Genomic DNA, 15,184 nt, shown 5'->3' with positions numbered 1-15,184 from the left:
GAGATTGCAAGGTCTAGTGAGGTTTTTAGGGGAGTTGTTAAGGTTGAGTGGAGGGATTAAAGGTTAAGTGTAAGCTTAAATGGAGGAATTCTCATGGAGGGTTTTGGAAGAAAATGGGACGGCAACAAAGGGAGAGGAAGGGTTTTTACTTTTTTTTTTTCTTTTTCTTTTCTTTATGCATTTTGCCTTATGGAAGACCACAAAAGCCTAATTAATTAATTTATTAATTATACCTTTTATGGCATCATGCATGATGTTATGCATGATGTCATCACCCTTTTTACTTTTTCATTTTTCTCTCTTTTTTTTTCTATTTTTCTATTAGTTCTTTAATTTAATTCTCGATTCTGAAATTTTCTTTTCTCTAATTTTTTTTGACAGTTAGGTCAGGAGTCAGCTCTCGGGGTCAATTGACCAAATTGCCCTTCTCCAGTTCAACCTGGTTTGCAATTAATTCCATATTTCTTTCGGCTCCCTGACCTAATTATTTGACTGGCTTAATAGTTCTTTTTCATGATTTTCTCTTTTCCATTGTGTTCATAAGGGTCCTAAGGACCGCAGCGTCACATTTTACGGTTCAAAATTTGAGTTTAAAATGACTTCGCAGTCATTCCCGAGAAGGTAACCCATCGCTGTGACTCTCGGCTCATTTAACTTCTTCTGTTCTGTTTTTCTTCTTTATACTTAACTAATTGAACATTACTAATTATTTGTATTTATGGCTTCTCTAGTTTTCTTAAGTATGGTTATAATCTCCTTAATTGTCCGGACCGACACCGGTCACCGGAGCAGTGAAATCTACCAGGCTATGCAAACGGGGGTGTTACAAAATTAAAATTTTAGTTTTTGGGTGCTGGAGTTCACTATTCCATTAGGCCATTTTACAGTGAGAATTTGGTCAAGTGTTCTTAATCAAAGTTGTTCTTTATTATGTCTAGTTACATTTCACTTTTTGAATCATCCCATTTGAAGTTTTCTAACTCAAGTTATGGCTATTGCATTATAATTGGTCGGATTGCCTTTACCTAGGATTTCTGGGCAATTTTTGGTTCTACCAAATTTGGTAGTCCAAATTTGGCTAGCAATTTTATTTGGTTAAGTCCATAATTTGAGTTTGTGTTCTACATGAAAGTTGTTCTAAATTGCCTCAGATTTCCATTGATATAAATTTCAGGTCAATTGGATCTTTCTACACTGAGTTATAACCAAATGAATGAACACTGTTCATTTGGTCATTTTGCCCAGGCAGAATTGGTGCTATCCGGATTTGGTAAATTTTTTAGGGCATCTTAAGCTTCTTTTCTGGACAGGTTTCCTTCATCAAAGTTGTGACGTTATGTGTCTAGTTTTATGTCCAATGGGCCTTGCACCAATTGAACCTACACAACTCAAGTTATAGCTGCCCAAACTTGCTGGACTCACATCTAAACTTGCAGGGCACTCAAGGCAGCACAACTAACCTCAAATCGAATGCTACAATTCACTTCAATTCCTTATTATACATAGCGAAATGGTCACTAATTGACTATTAGAACTTCCATTCACCAACACATGAGCAAATCCAAATTTTATGCCCCAATCCCTAACTCTAACAACTACAATTCTTCATACACACAAAATCCATGAATTAAAACACCAAAATCATGTTCAATGACAGCCATACATAACTATTATGCAATCAAATTGATGAAACCCTAGGTACCCTAAGGATGCCAAAATTTGGGGGGAGGTATACACCTGATTTTTATTCAATTTTCTTGTAAATTTCCATTCAATTCCACTCCCTCAACATGAATTTAATGAGAAAGGAAGAGTTTGGTCACTAACCATAATTGAGAGATTTTTTCCCCACCTCAATTCCTTCACTTTCTTCAAATTTCTTGGTAGCCAAACACTTTAGCTAGACTCTAGGGCAATTTTTAATATTGGAAGTTAGGGGAAATATGGTGAGGAGAGTGAGAGAATTAAGGTAAATGAAGAGAATTTGAGGGAGTGCTTCAATGGAAACAATTCGACCAGCTAAAAAAAATGAAAAAGACAACAGAAATTTAGTTCAATTTTGTCTTTTTTTAATAGTATAATAAGTGTTTATCTAAATATGATTGGTGGGTGATTTTAAATGACATCATTAAGATGTCAAAATTCTCATTAATTTTCATTTCTTTTCAAATTGTTTTCTTATTTTCATTTCTTATTTTTAATTAAACTTCTAACAATATTTATTCATATTTTATGTCATATACCTCACTTACTTGAATGGACAAGTTGGTCAAAAATCATCTCTGAAGGCGAAATGACCAAAATGCCATTTGTTTGGCTTATCGAGCTAAAATCGTCTGTATCGATCTAAAAATTTTTCTAAACATTTTCTTGGTATTCTAATGCCATCGAAACCTCAATGACTCTTATATGGAGTCCCAAAAATTATTTCATTAATTTTCCTTGGGTTTAGAGCTTCTAGCTGCGAAAACTGCAACTTTCCATTGGGTTACCCATCACTAGGGCACCAGCTCATTTAACTTGGTTGTATTTTATTTCTAAAATTTTTCATAAATTTTTCTTATTATTATTTGAGTTAATTATGGCTCCTCACTTTAGTCTAAATATTTTTTCAGACGTTCCAGCTGTCCGGACTGATATCGGTCACCTGAACAGTATAATGTACAGAATTGCTACAGTGAGGGTGTTACAACTCTTCCCCTCTAATTTAAATTTTATCCTTGAAATTTACCTGATGCAAACAGTTGAGGGAACTGTTGCCTCATCATCTCTTCACTTTCCCAAGTTGCCTCCTCAGTGTTGTGGTGTCTCCAAAGCATTTTCACCAGTGGAATTTATTTATTTCTCACTTTCTTCACTTCCCGAGCCAAGATCCATATGGGTTCTTCTTCATATGTCAAATCCGGCTGTACTTCAATTTCTTCCATGGAAATAATATGTGAAGGATCTGAGCGGTATCTTCTCAGCATGGATACATGAAACACATTGTGGATCTTGTACAGCTCTAGTGGTAAAGATAGCCTATAGGCCACTAGTCCCACACGTTCAATGATTTCATATGGGCCAATGAACCTAGGGCTTAACTTACCTTTTCTTCCAAACCTTAGTACCTTCTTCCATGGTGACACCTTTGGGATCACTTTGCCGCCAACTACATATTCTATTTCTTTTCTCTTCAGGTCGGCCTAGGATTTCTGTCTGTCTGAGACAACCTTCAGATTAGCTTTGATTAACTTTACTTTCTCCTCAGTCTATTTCACCAGGTCTGGCCCTATCAATTTGTCTTCGCCCAATTCAGTCCAACACACTAGGGTTCTACATTTTCTCCCATACAATGCTTCATATGGAGCCATTTGGATGATAGTTTGATAGCTGTTGTTATATGCAAATTCTGCCAGTGGGAGGTATTTATCCCAACTTCCCTCAAACTCGATGACATGACTCCTCAGTATATCCTCAAGGACCTAACATATATATTTCATGTTATTATTATCATTCAAAACATTTTTCCTTTCTCTCTTGATGGGAACCTAAATCCCAAATGGCACTTTTATCTCATTTATACATTCAACAATCTATTCATGTAAATTACATTTCATACTTTAAGTTGTATTGCTAATATATTATGAACTCCATTAGTGTTGGGAGTATAAATCTCAATTAACTATTCCAAGTAATCCATGAACATTTCATGGATTCAAAATTTCATGCCTTAATTTCCTCTACCAATTTAGTTCTTACACTTTGTGTTTTTGTATTGCTATTCACATTACTATTTACTCAAATTGTTGACTTTTTAATACATAATAAATTTATTGAACCTAAGTTCATCAAGATACCACATTTTGCATTCTAAAGTTGTTGGTAATGGTTGCCAATACTATTTCAAAGCTTATTTCATGTTATTCAAAATTTTCAGATTTCAAACCTTAGGTTTACTGTTCCATTGGTCATTTATACAATAGGAATTTGATAAAATTGTCTTCATGAAAGTTGTTCCTTATTGTGTCTAGTTACATTTCTTTTTTTAAATCACTGCATTTGGAGTTTTGTAGCTCAATTTATGGTCATTTTACCATAACTGGCCGGATTGACCTATACCCAGAATTTCTGGGCAATTTGGTTCTGCTAGATTTGGTGACCTAAGTTTGGTTGACAATTTGACTAGGTTATAATTAGAATTTAGATTTGTGTTCTTCATGAAAGTTATAGTCTATGTCTCAGCTTTCTACTAGTAAAATTTTAGATCGATTGAACTTTTCTACACTGAGTTATGACCATTTGAACAAACACTGTTCATTTGGTCATTTTGCATAAGCAGAATGCAAGTCACCCTAATTAGGGCAATTTTTAGGTCAACTTAGTTTAGTTTTCTGGGTGAGGTTTCTTCACCAAAGTTGTGCCATTATGTGTCTAGTTTCATGTCCAATTGGCCTTGCACCAATTGAACCTACACAACTCCATTTATAGCTGCCCAAACATGCTGGACTCACATCCACAACTGCAAGGCCACTCAAGGCAGCATACCATTTCAATTCCAATACCACAGTGGTCTCCAATTTAAGGTCAAAATTCATCAAATGGTCGCTAATTGACCATTAGAATTTAATTTAAACATCTAAGCATTAAACCCTCAATTAAATCTCAAAACCCTAACCCTAACAATCCATCACTTTTTCTAACATACACAAATCAACTTCTAACTCTAATGTAATTATCAAACATCATTCCCAAGCAATTTAATTCAATCAATTCAACAATTCTCAACCTTCCTCCATGGCTGCCAAAAATTAGAATGCTCATAACATGCATATTTTCTTGAAATTTTCTCAAATTTCTAACTTAACTCAAGGTTTAAATAAAAAATATAAAGAGAGAAGTAAGAGATTTAGCACTAACCTTATGTAGAGACTTTTCCCAACACTCTAAAGTTCACTTTCCTTGGTTTTCTTGGCTGCCAAACACCTTCCCAAGTGGTGTATATAAATTTTAATGAAGGTATCTTAGGGTTTGGTGGAGAGAAATCAAGGTTTTGGAAGGGAAAAATGAAATAAATTTTTAATGGATGAGAGGAGTTCCAGCTGGTTTTTTGGAAGAAGAAGAAGGAAGATTTTTGTTTCCAATTTTCCCTCATTTAACTCTTTTTAATTGGCTTGGTGAGTTGTGATTGATGGAGACCTAACTAATGACATCATGTGATGTCATAATTCCACTTTTCTTTCATTTTTCTTTCCTTTTCTTTTATACTCATTTTCAATTCAATTTTTTAGCAATATTTATTCATATTTTAGATCACAATAATTATTTACTTAACTAGACAAGTCAGCCAAAAATCACCGCTGAAGGTGAAATGACCAAAATGCCCTACGTTTGGCTTATTTAGCCAAAATCATCTGTACCGATTGAAAAATTTTTCTAAACCTTTTCTTGGCATTCTAATGTCATAGAAACCTCAATGACTCTTCTCTGGAGTTCTAAAAATTATTTTATGAATTTTCTCCAGGGTTTAGGGCTCCTAGCTGTGAAGACCGCAACTTCTCACTGGGTTACCCATCTCTAGGGCACCGGCTCATTTAACTTGGTTGTATTTTATTTCTAAAATTTTTTGTAAATTTTTCTTATTATTATTTGAGTTAATTATAACTCTTCACTATATTCTAAATATTTTTCCAGACATTCTAGCTGTCCAAACCGATATCGGTCATCGAAACGGTAGAATGTGCAGAATTGCTACAGTGAGGATGTTATAGATACTGTTCATAAGGTCCATGAATGCTGCTGGTGCATTTATTAGGCCAAAAGGCATCACCAGGAACTCATGATGCCCATATCGTGTCCTGAATGCACTCATTGGCATATCTGCATCCTTCACCCTCAATTGATGATACCCTGATCTGAGATCGATTTTGGAAAATACTCTTTCTCCCTTCAACTGATCAAACAGATCATCAATTTTAGGCAACAGATATTTTTTCTTCACAGTCACTTTATTCAACTGCCAGTAATCGATGCATAACCTCAAAGTCCCATCCTTCTTCTTTATAAACAGCACTGGAGCTCCCCATGGTGACACACTGGGGCATATGAACCCCTTCTCCAGTAACTTCTGCAACTGGATTTTTAGCTCTTTTAACTCAGTAGGTGCCATCCTATAAGGAGCAATAGAGATTGGTGTTGTACCCTGCAGTACTTCAATATCAAATTCAACTTCCCTTTTTGGTGGTAAACTAGGCAATTCTCTAGGGAACACATCTGGGAAGTTTCTTACTGTGGGTATGTCACATAGATCTGGCTTAGCCTGCCTAGTATCCACCACATGTGCTAGGTAGGCTTCACAGCCTTTTCTCATAAGTTTTCTTGCAACTGTGGTTGAGATGACATTGGATAAGAAATCTGTCCTTTCCCCCAAAGCTGAAATCTCATTACCTTCAGGAGTTTTCAAGGAAATCCTCTTCAATTTACAATCAACCATTGCCTGTTGACGTGATAACCAGTCCATTCTCAAAATCATGTCAAACTCATGAAAAGGTAATTCAATCAGGTCTGCCAAGAATTCATACCCCTGAATCCTTAACGGGCAACCTTTGTACACCTTGTTCACTACTACACTGTGGCCCAATGGATTAGTGACCAGAATGTCTTGGTCACTCTCCCCTACTGGTATCCCCCTTTCTACGGGTAGGTTAATGCAGATGTATGAATGAGTGGATCCTAGATCCACTAATGCATGCACAGATGTGTTGTAGAGGGAGAACGTACCCCTGATAACATATGAGGCATCTTGCTCCTCCTGAGCTCTCATGGTATAAGCTCTAGCAGGTGCTCTAGCCTCTAGCCTCTCGGCTGGCTTAAATGCAAGTCTTTGTGATGGACTAGCTGCCTTAGATTTATTGGACTTCTTACCCCTTTGAGGTGTAGGGGCAGGTCTATCTGTTTGTGCTGGAGCAGCAATGGCAGTTTTATGTGAACAGTTCCTTAACTAATGATCTGTCGACCCACACCTTAGGCAAGCGCCCGTCACTCTCCAACACTCCCCCTTATGCCACTTTAGGCAATGTGGACAAGTAGAAGATCCTGGGGCTGGTCCCCTAAACACTGATAAGTGCATAATTTATTAATTTTTCTCTCATCACATTTAGTATTTTTAGTGTGTTTTTATGTTTAATTCAGTTAGTTAAAATATAATTATCATCTAGACATATTTTTAGATAGTTGTGGAATAATTAAGTTAAATGGAGAAATTTTTAGCATTTGACCTTTGCTGTATTTTTCAGGTGTTTCTAAAGTTGTGGGTCTCAAAAATGATTGATGTTAAATCCATTGAAAAGCTAAGATAGAGCACTTCAAATGATAAAGAGGGACAAAAGCCCAAATTAGTCTCCAAGGTAGACAAAATGAGCTATGGATCTATTGCAAAAGCCTAGACTCAATGGGTCACAACCAGTTTCAGTATTTATTCTGTATCTGGAGTTTTAGACTTCCATATAAAGCAAGGCCAAGCCCAATTGAACCTTAAGAGCCACCTCTATAACTTCTATGAGGGGCTAAATGAGAAATGAGACCATTTTAATTGTCAAAAATGGCAATGAAGTCGTCACAATGGGTTGGACTATCGGACTAAACTATTCCCTATTTTTGGGCCATAACTTGGGCTGTAGACCTCGGATTTGGGTTCATGAGTACCCGTTGGAAAGCTAAGAAATAGGGCTACAACTTTCATGAAAAGGGCAGAGGTAGATTCGGAAAGAAAGTCGCTGAAAATCTGCCTTGATTCCAGAAACGTGAATGCAGGCTGAAAATCTACATCTTGAATTTCAAAACCTTTCCTAGTTTGGTTTGGTTCCTATCTTTGGGATTAGGCTTTTTTTTAGTATAAATACTTCTTTGCGCAATAGCTAAGAGCATCTCAATTCAGACTTTCGCTATTTCTTCTTTAATTTTCTGTAAGCCATGAACATGAGTGGCTAAGTTTTTAATTCAGTTTAAGGGATTTAAGTTCTCATGTTTGATTTATGAGACCAGGTTCTTAATTTAATTTATGTCTTTTTGAATATCTATTATTTTCTAATTTAATTGTTTTTATTCTATTGAATGATTTCCTAAAAAGGCCTATTAGTTAATTGTTTGATTTGATCAAATGCTAGTTCATCTTCATAATCCGTAATTATTGTGTAAGATTAAACATGAGTAGCAATTAGATTTTATTGATTATGATCACAATTTTCGATAATAACCTAAGGAAATAATAGAGTGGATTAAATGATTTATACTTCATAAACTGTTGTTCAGCTTAACTACTTCCTTTTCTCAAAGCAATTATTAATTTGATGAGGATTGCTTAATACCAACTCAGTTAATAATTAGAGTCAATAAGAGTGCTGGGCTCGAATTGATGAATATAAGGAAGTCAGGGGTTTACTTCGCTATTTGGTAAATCTACATTAAGTATTCAATAAGAGATAATTGTGTTTCTTTTGTCTATGATCAAATCAATGCATTGGAATGCGAATTACCTTGGACTGAAGTTTGTTTAAATTGAGATTTTCATATTTAGTTCTTGAATTTTTGATTTCTTCTAATTTTGTGTTATAAACCCCCCCCCCTCCCCCCCAATCTTTATTTCTTTTGTTTTCCATTACACACAAGTGAACGAAATTTAATAACTCAGTCTCTAGGGTTTAACCTGGATTTACTATTTGCTGCAAAAAATATTTAATTACTGATAATTTCAGTTAATTTTATTTCTGGTGGATTCAACAGCCATGAAGAATTTTAACACCGTTGTTGGGGACTGAAGTTTATTTAATTTCGTGTTTTTGGTGTTAGATATTTTGTTATTAATTTGGTTTGTGAGTTGTTGCTATTTTCAAGTTTTTTGAAAAGAAAAAGAGAAAAAAATAATTACGGCATTACTATTCATTGTTATTGTTCATTAAGGATTTTGGTTGAATTTGGAGGGTGGCCCATACCTATTTTGAAGGAAACGACGCTCTGATCAAGATTGATAAATCTATAAGATTCCTTGGCCCTACCCTCTCGAGGTCAAATTCGATTGTTTTCTAGTGTTTTAAGGCATTTTTCTGTTTTTACTTTAATTTTTTTGTTTATGACAAGAATTTGTTAATCTGGTGAGTTGATCTTTGATCCAGAAGTAGAAAAAATAGCTAAACGGTTAAGAAAATTGGCTAAGCAAGCTAGGCAGATTCCAAGTACATCTGAAGGAGTCCAATCTCCAAAGGAGCTAAGTTTGGATTCGGATTTGGATTCAGAGTCAAGTTCCGAAAATGAGACCATGGCTACTAGGACTTTGAAAGAGTTGGCTGCTCCTGATCTAAACTAATAGCCTTTGTGTATCCAAAACCTTGCTTTAAATATTGCTTTTGAATTGAAATCTGGACTAATCCATTTGTTGCCTAAGTTTCATGGTCTTGCAGGTGAGGATCCACATAAGCATCTAAAGATATTTCATGTTATGTGTGCCAGCATGAAACCTCAAGGAGTTTTAGAGGATCAGATCAAGCTTCGAGCTTTTTCCTTCTCACTGGAAGGCACAGCTAAGGATTGGTTGTATTACCTTCCTTCCGGATCTCTCAACTCATGGAATGGGATGAAGCAGATATTTTTGGAGAAGTATTTTCCTGCTTCCTGTGCTGCCAACATAAGAAAAGAAATTTGTGGCATCCGGCAATACAATGGAGATAGCTTGTATGTGTATTGGGAGAGATTTAAGAAGTTGTGTGCAAGCTGTCCCCATCATCAAATAAGTGAGCAGCTTTTGATTCAATATTTCTATGAGGGACTTCTACCAATGGACCGTAGTATGATAGATGCTGCTAGTGGAGGAGCTTTGGTTAACAAGACACCATAAGAGGCAAGGAGGTTGATTGCTAACATGGTAGTAAATTCTTAACAGTTTGGAATGAGAATGGATCACACACCTATGAAGGTTAATGAGGTAAGTACATCTAACCTTGAGAAAGAAATTTTTTATTTAACTTCTTTGGTAAGGCAGTTGGCTGTAGGGAACATGTAACCTGTTAAGGCATGTAGAATTTGTTCGGGTTCGGGTCATGCTACTGATATGTGTCCTACATTACAAGAGGATGAATCAATGAAACATGCTAATGCAGTAGGACATTATGGACAGCCACAACGCAAGTATGATCCCTATTCGAATACTTATAATCCAGGATGGCGATATCATCCTAATCTGAGTTATCGGAATCAATCGGTGCAAAATCGATACCATCAGCAGAGACCACAAGTGAATCAACCACCTCCACCTCCACCTCTTCCTCCCTCAAAACAAGGTATGTCACTTGATGAAATTGCTAAGGCTTTGGCTAATAATACCCAATAGTTTCAACAGGAGACCAGAAATAGCATTCAAAACATAGAGAGGCAGATTGGTCAGTTAGCTTCCTCTGTAAGCAAGCTTGAAGCTCACGGTTCTGGAAAGCTTCCATCACAAAGAGTCATGAACCCCAGAGAAAATGGGAATGCGATACTTTTACAGAGTGGGAAATAAGTTGATAATCATACTCCATATGTAACACCCCTCACCCGACTACAGTGTAGCCGAGTAAGGCGTGCTACATTCGGTGCCGGAGCACCCTAACTTATCTTACTTTATTTCTTTAAAAATTTTGTTCTCATTATATTTAATATCGATTATTTTTCGACGGTGAAACTACAAAGATTCCCCTATTTTATTTTCGTTTGACGTGTTTTACTATTCATCTATTTGAAAATTCACCAATATTTTCTAAGTATAATCTCATCCATACTCATATCATCATTTGAAAAATCATTATGTAATTCAAATCTATACTCATTTGCACAAATTCATTCATGCTCCATTCTTATAGCAAAATTCTCAAATTTGTATTAATTTACATCATTTGCAATAATTAAATAAATCCTTAATTTACATGATATACAAATTAATTACAATTTGCTAATTTACATCGCAATATAAGAAATAAATAACATACACAAAATACATGATATGCTTCATGTGAGCCCTATCTACATGCATTGCTGAGGAGGTGACAACCTTGAATACTTCAGATACTTCTGCAGATCAGAACTCCCAAAATTCCCAATCAAACGTCCATTGGGTTCTAGCTTCAGTACCTGCGCGAAGGAAACAATTCCATTGTGCTAAGCATTGCTGCTTAGTGGTGCAATAATATAACTAGGAAATAATATACAAATAAAGATAGAAATAAAACATAATACAAATAATTAAGATTTATTTATAATTCACATGCGGTTTCTAAAATTTAATATATTTTATCCTAATTTAGTTTTTCTTTGAAAGTGTTTATTTTGCCAATGTACAATAATAATGTACAAAGAAAAATGATCTAAAAATAATAAATTTATGCTTATATTATTATATAAGTCACATTTGCAATATTTATTTATGTTATAATTTTCTTTGCTAATCTTTTAGCATTTTCTCTATACTTGCTAGGTTGTTTCAGATTATCTCATAACAAGTAAATTTTAATATCGGTCCAGTTCATTTCGATTCTTTCTAATAAATAACTATTCTAATTTATTTTAGGTCATCTTACTCATTTATTTTATTTAAATTCTAATATTTTTAATTTCTAATATTCTTAACTTATCTCAATAAATTTCATTGCCCAAGTAACCTATGACAGACTGACAAAACTGGATAACGGGTCGTTGGCACTGGACACCACGGTGTCTTGGGCCATCATACCATGGGACGCAGAACATCAACCACGTCTGCAGTCAGTATGGCTAAAAAGCCATGATAACACATAATCAGGCATAAAAGCCATGAATGTTGGCATAAAGCCATGAATGCGGGCATAAAGCCATGAATACGGGCACAAAGCCATGAATACAGGCATAAAGCCTTTCGCAGTACTGCTAAAACAATACCCTATTGGCATGCCAAACTATCCAATCTGACACACATGTCTAGGCAATAGAAGGGCACATTATATCATTAAATATTAATATATTGTGTTTTATGACTTCATTATTTCATGATAAATTTCAATTATAATTCATACATTCATTTGATCATTTATATGATCACAATTCACATCAATTATCCTTTTATACCATTGTACTCAAAATACTTCTCCTCTCTACAATAATGAGAACTAATGTCTCATTCATACATTAATATGGTTTATTTATTCATTCATTATGTTATTCATATTGATCACAATTCTAAACAATGGTTCACATGTACCATTGTATTCAAAACATTTTTCCTTTCTCATTTATACATTCAAGAATCTACTTATGTAATTACAAATTTTATATTTCAAGTTGATTTACTAATATTTTATGAATTCCATTTGTGATGGGCATATAAGCCCTAACTATCTATTCACATCAATTAGGTGACTTATTTTTCATGTTTCAAGTAATCCATGAATATTTCATGGATTTCAAATTTATGGCCTTAATTTCTTTTTAACAATTTTGACTAGGATGCATAGTCCACATTTGTCATACAATTCTAAGCATTTAAGCTTAGAATTGGTTCTAGGTCTTCATCTTAATTTACTAATCATTTTGATTACTATTCACCTTACTAGTCAACCGAAATGTTGACTTTTTTATACTTAATGGATATATTAATTCTAATTACACCAAGATCCCACATTTTGAGTTTTACATTTGCTAGTATTAATTGCCAATTGCAATTTAAAGTCCCCTAGATGCATTTCTAAATTTTCAGTTTTTATTACCTAAGTTTACTGTTCCATTAGACAATTTTAGAGTGGAAACTGGGCTAATCTTTCTTCATCAAAGTTGTTCCTTATTGTGTCTTCTTTAATTCTCTTTTTGAATCACTCCATTTGGTGTTTTGTAGCTCAAGTTATGGTCATTTTACCATAACTGGTCGGAGTGACCTGTACCCAGATTTTCTGGGCAATTTGGTTCTGCCAGATTTGGTGACCTAAGTTTGGTTGGCAATTTGACTAGGTTATGATCATAATTTTGGTCAGGTTTCTTCATGAAAGTTGTTGGTCTATATCTCAGCTTATTTTTGGTAAAATTTCAGGTCAATTGGACCTTTCTACATTGAGTTATGGCCAAGTGACCAAACACTGTTCATTTGGTCATTTTGCCCAGGCAGATTGCAGGTCACCCGGATTAGGGCAAACTTTTGGTCAACTTGGTTTGATTTTCTGGGTATGGTTTCTTCACCAAAGTTGTGCCATTATGTGTCTAGTTTCATTTCCAATTTGCCAAACACCAATTGAACCTCTATAATTCAAGTTATGGTTGCCCAAACCTGCTGGACTCATGTCCAATTCTGCAGGTCACCTAGGGCAGCCACACTAAACCTAAATCCCATCCCTAAACACACTTCATTTCTTGTTTACCAATAACCAAATGGTCACTAATTGACCATTAAAACTCACTTTCATCATTACATGATCAAAGTCTCAATTTCATGCTCAAACCCTAACTCCAATTTCCAATTCATGGCATACACACACCAAACTCATACCAAATCACTTTATCCATCATCTATACCCATCAATAACATAATTAAGCCACTTAATTTCATCAAAAACCAACAATCCTTAAACTTTCTCATGGCTTCCAAATTTAGAGATTTCATTTACTCAAGTTTTTCTTTTAATTTCACACAATTTTCTACTTGATTTAGCATGCTTACAAGATTAAAGAAAGAAAGAAATTGTTTAGGGCACTAACCCTTTTTGAGCAGAATTTTTCCAAGTAATTCCTTCACTTTCTTGGCTTTTCTTGGCTACCAAATACTTTTCCAAGAGGTAAAATGAAGTTTTTGTGAAGAAGACTAGAGAGCTTGAATGAAGAACTAATAGAGGAAGAGAGAAAAAAAATGGGTTCGGCCAGCTGAAGCAATGAGGAAGAAAACAGATTTGTTTTGTCAATTTTATCTCTTTTTAATGGTTTTATGTAAGCTTGTTGAATGGTGATTGGTGGATAGGTTCTTAATGACATCATATGATGTCATAATTAGGTATTTTCTTTCATTTTCTTTTCTTCTTTTCTCTACTCATTTTCAATTCAATTTTTAGTAATATTTATTCATATTTTAGATCATAATAATTATTTACTTAACTGGACAAGTCGGTCAAAAATCATCTCTGAAGACGAAATGATCAAAATGCCCTCCGTTTGGCTTAACAGACTAAAATTGTCTGTACTGATTGAAAAATTTTTCTAAGCCTTTTCTTGGCATTCTAATGTCATAGAAACCTCAATGACTCTTCTCTGGAGTCTCAAAAATTATTTTATGAATTTTCTCCCTAGTCTAGGACTCCTAGTTACGAGAACCGCAACTTCCCACTGGGTTACCCATCGCTAGGGCACCGGCTCAATTAACTTGGTTGTATTTTATTTCTAAAATTTTTTTCTAAATTTTTCTTATTAATATTTGAGTTATTTATGACTCCTCACTCTAGTCTAATTATTTTTCCAGACGTTCTAGCTGTCCGGACCGACACAGGTCACCGGAACAGTAGAATGTACGTAATTGCTACCGTGACGGTGTTACACCATATGAGTCAATGAAAAAGAAGAAGCAAGGAGCAAAAGAGTTTGAAGTTCTTGAAATTGAGGTAAATACTGAACCTAACTTGAATAAGGTTAATAATTTTGTTATTCCCCCATTCCCATGTAGGTTGGCTAAAAATAAGAAAGAAGAACAAGAGAAAGAAATTTTGGAGACTTTCAGAAAGGTGGATGTAACATCCCCACTGTACGTGTTCTGTACGTTCTGTTGCTCTAGTAGCCAAATAACAGTCCAGGTAAGTCGAAATGTCTGGAACTACACTTCGGTGATAGTGAATAGACATATAATGATGAAATAAATAAAAAGAAAATACAAGAAAAATCAAACAAAAATGAAAGAGAGAAAATGAAGCTAAGTTAAACGAGCCGGCACCACAGCGATGGGTGACCGCACCGAGAAGGCCGTTGCCGACCCCAGGACCACAGGGAACCCTCGAAATTTAATTTTGAGACATAAATAAAGATTTATTGAGATGTAATTAATGCTAGAATTATTAAAGAAAAAATAATAAATTAGTACAAAGAAAAACGAAAAATCGAGAAACAGACAAAAATCAGTGTTACCGAAAAATCAGGAATATAACCCGAAGTGGGGTATTTTGGTCATTTGACATCTAGA

At 34.9% G+C, this 15,184-nt stretch overlaps 1 non-coding gene across 1 annotated transcript; it reads right to left on the bottom strand.

The window, feature by feature from the left end:
• Positions 1-9,655: 9,655 nt before the first annotated feature.
• LOC131179670 (small nucleolar RNA R71) lies at positions 9,656-9,762 on the bottom strand. The gene has a single exon (XR_009148558.1). It is a non-coding gene; the product is annotated as a small nucleolar RNA R71 (small nucleolar RNA).
• Positions 9,763-15,184: the final 5,422 nt, after the last annotated feature.

Source organism: Hevea brasiliensis, chromosome 4, assembly GCF_030052815.1.
Source record: "Hevea brasiliensis isolate MT/VB/25A 57/8 chromosome 4, ASM3005281v1, whole genome shotgun sequence".
Classification (NCBI taxonomy): Eukaryota; Viridiplantae; Streptophyta; class Magnoliopsida; order Malpighiales; family Euphorbiaceae; genus Hevea; species Hevea brasiliensis.
The sequence above is the reverse complement of the archived record's forward strand: the minus strand, read 5'-3'. Positions and strand labels throughout refer to the sequence as shown.